A 3,978-nucleotide genomic window follows, 5' to 3' on the forward strand; every position below is an offset into this window, starting at 1 on the left:
TCAGTCTCTCCAGGTATTCTGTCTGTCTTAGCTTTCCAATCCACCTAATCACAAGAGCAGCATGAAATGTAGGTTTGTGCTCCCAGAGCAGATCTCCAGACCTAGGTGTTCAGCAGTCCCAGGCCTCCATTCCCTCCCCACTCTGTTTCTATTCCTCCTGCCAGTGAGCTGGTGTGCGGGAAGGGTTTGAGTCCCACCGGGCCACAGCTTTGTTACGTTACCCTGTTCCATGAGGTTATTCTTTTCTCCAGGTGTATGCAGTCTGGCGCAGCCCTCTTTCCTGTTGCTCTTTCAGGATTATTGTATTAATTATATTTTCATATTATATGCTATTTTAGGAGGAAGCCTCTGTCTCACCTGTCATGGCACCATCTTTAATCCACATTGTTTTTCATGTGAAATCTTTATAAGGTGTTTATCAATAATGCCTTAATAAAAAAACTGAATAGTAATAAAACCCCTCCCCTGGCATCAGAGATGAAGAATACAGTAACTGAAATAAAAAACATACTAGAGGGTATTTATCAGTAATTTTTTAAATGAGGAGAGGTTACAGGATCTATGCAACAACTCAAGTGCGAGAACATTCACATTATAGGTGTCCCAGAAGGAGAAGATAAAAAGAAAGGGGGAGAAAACTTATTTGAAGAACGAACTGTTAAACATTTCCCTAACCTGGGGAAGGAAATAGACATCCAGGTTCTGTAATCACATAGAACCCTAAGCAAAATAAACCTAAGAAGGTCCATATCAACACACATAATAATTGAAATGTCAAAGATTAAAGATAAAGAAACTTAAAAGCAGCAAGAGAGAAGCAAATAGGTACATATGAAGGAAAATGCATAAGGGTGTCAGTTGATTTTTCAGCAGAAACTTTACAGGCCAGAAAGGAGAGGCAATATATATTCAAAGTGTTAAAAGGATAAACCCTACAGCTATAAATATTCTACCCAGCAAGGCTATCATTCAGGATTGAATAGATAAAGAACTTCTCAAACAAAAATTAAGAAGTTTATCACCAATAAGCTGGTCTTACAAGAAATGTCAATGTGTCTTCTCTTAAGTAGAAAAGAAAAGGCCATAAGAAGAAGTGATAAAATTATGAAAGGAAAACATTTCACTTGTATAAGTAAAAACACACAAGGTCATAGACCAGTCACTTATAAGCCAGTATGAAGTTGAAAAGATAAAATGGTAAAATCAACTGTAAACACAAAATTAGTGAAGGGATAGACCAAATTAAAAGTTACAAATTGTATACATAACACATTGGGGCAGGGATAATAAAAAAGTACTACTTTTAGAATATATTCATACTTAAGTGACCATCAACCTAAGATAGACAGCAATATACATAGGATGGTGTACATGAACCTCACTGTAACCACAAACAAAAAACATACAATACACAAAGAATAAAGATAAGGAATCCAACTACAACACTAAAGAAAGTTGTCAAATCATAAGGAAAAAGAGCAAGAGAAGAAGGAACAGAAAAGAACAATTAAAGAAACAACAAAATGGCAAAAAGTATATACCTATCAATAATTACTTTAAATATAAATGGACTAAATGCTCCAATCAAATGACATTGGGTGACTGGCTGAATAAAAAACAAAACCCATCTATATGCCGCTTCCAAGAGACCCACTTCAGACCTTAAGATACATACAGACTGAAAATGAGGGAATGGAAAAAGACATTCTATGCAAATGGAGGTGGAAAAAAAAAGCTGGGGTAGCAATACTTATATCAGACAAAATAGACTTCAAAACAGTGTGTAACAAAAGATAAAGCAGAGCATTAGATACTGAAAAAGGAATCCCCCATGAGTATATAACAATTGTAAATATCAATGCGGCCAACACATATATAGCACCTAAGTATAAAAAGCAAGTATTAACAGACATAAATGGAGAAGTTTATTGTAATACCATAATTGTAGGGAACTTTAAAACCCCATTTACATCAATGGATAGATCATGCAGACAGAAAATCAATAAGGCAACTGTAGCTTTGAACAACACTATGGACACTTTAAAAAATGGTACTGGGGCTGCCTCGGGCACCTGAAGGAGACTTGGGGACTCTGGGGCTGCACGGTCTGGGTGGTTGCGAGTCACTGCTGCCTCCGCTGCTGCCGCCAGAGCCCGTACTCCATGAGGAAGATGCTCGCCGTGGTCTCCCATGTGTTGTCGGGCGTCACCCAGAAGCCGGCAAGCAGAGTGCTGGTGGCATCCCGTAATTTTGCAAATGATGCTACATTTGAGATCAAGAAATGTGATCTTCACCGGCTGGAAGAAGGCCCTCCTGTTACCACACTGCTCACCCGGGAGGAAGGGCTCAGATACTACAGGATGATGCAGACAGTCCACAGAATGGAGCTGAAGGCAGATCAGCTGTATAAGCAGAAAATTATTTGTGGTTTCTGTCACTTGTGTGATGGTCAGGAAGCTTGTTGTGTGGGCCTGGAGGTTGGCATAAATCCTACAGACGATCTCATCACAGCCTATCGGGCTCATGGCTTCACCTTTACTCGAGGGCTTTCTGTCCAAGAAATTCTCACAGAGCTTACAGGACGAAGAGGAGGCTGTGCTAAAGGAAAAGGAGGTTCAATGCATATGTATGCCAAGAACTTTTACGGGGGCAATGGCATCGTCGGAGCTCAGGTGCCCCTGGGAGCTGGGATTGCTCTGGCCTGTAAGTATAATGGAAAAGATGAGGTCTGTTTGACTTTATATGGCGATGGCGCTGCTAATCAGGGTCAGATATTTGAAGCTTACAATATGGCAGCTTTGTGGAAATTACCTTGTATTTTCATCTGTGAGAATAACTGCTATGGGATGGGGACATCTGTTGAGAGAGCAGCAGCCAGCACCAATTACTATAAGAGAGGTGACTTTATCCCTGGGCTGAGGGTAGATGGAATGGATATTCTATGTGTCCGGGAGGCGACAAGATTTGCAGCTGCCTATTGTAGATATGGAAAGGGGCCCATACTGATGGAGCTACAGACTTACCGTTACCATGGGCACAGCATGAGTGATCCTGGAGTCAGTTACCGTACCCTGGAAGAAATTCAGGAAGTAAGAAGTAAGAGTGACCCCATCATGCTTCTGAAGGATAGAATGGTGAACAGCAATCTTGCCATTGTTGAAGAATTAAAGGAAATTGATGTTGAAGTGAGGAAAGAGATTGAGGATGCCGCTCAGTTTGCCACAGCTGATCCCGAACCACCTTTGGAAGAACTAGGCCATCATATCTACTGCGGTGATCCGCCTTTTGAAGTTTGGGGTACAAATCAGTGGATCAAGTTTAAGTCTGTCAGTTAATGGGAACTCTGTGTTCTCAACTTGGTTGAGAAAAAACCCATAAAAAGAAAGGATGTCAGTTAAGATAGTAATTGCTATCGAATTTACCGAGTATCATAATTCTTCCAAGTGGGAAAGATACCTCAAGACAAATACTGGGCATAAAAGCCACAGGGCATAAATCTGCAAAGAAGTAAAAAGCTAACCTTTTCAAACAATATTGCCTCTCTCTCACTTACCAACTTAACATCTCCCTGTATGACCCCAGAAGATGACTGGTTAGCCAGAGACGGGTAAGATTCCTCAAGGGAGGAACAACCTAAGACAGGCACAGTTGCAGGGGGGCCATCAGGTGAGAAACTGGGGATCAACAGAGGTGAGGCTTAGAACCTCAACACCACCCCCCTGTTTTGAGAGAAATCTTCTGATTCCGTGGGTGTTTTGTTGCCCTTGTCTAGCTTGGATTAACACTAAGTCTACAGGCACACACCTGATCATCTAAATTTGCTCTCTTACAGCACTAAACTATGTTTTCTACCTTTATCTTGCATCTACCTACCACTTCAGCATTTTATTTAAAAAAATAAATAGATAAAAATAAATAAAAAAAAATAAAAAAAAAATAATAATAATAATAATAGGGGAGAAATGTGGGATTCGCATA

At 40.3% G+C, this 3,978-nt stretch overlaps 1 pseudogene; it reads left to right on the forward strand.

Annotated features, from left to right (window-relative positions):
* The first annotated feature begins 1,984 nt into the window (after positions 1-1,984).
* Positions 1,985-3,543, forward strand: LOC108404130 (pyruvate dehydrogenase E1 component subunit alpha, somatic form, mitochondrial pseudogene; annotated as a pseudogene).
* Positions 3,544-3,978: the final 435 nt, after the last annotated feature.

The sequence above is a fragment of the Manis javanica genome, chromosome 6 (genome assembly GCF_040802235.1).
Source record: "Manis javanica isolate MJ-LG chromosome 6, MJ_LKY, whole genome shotgun sequence".
Classification (NCBI taxonomy): Eukaryota; Metazoa; Chordata; class Mammalia; order Pholidota; family Manidae; genus Manis; species Manis javanica.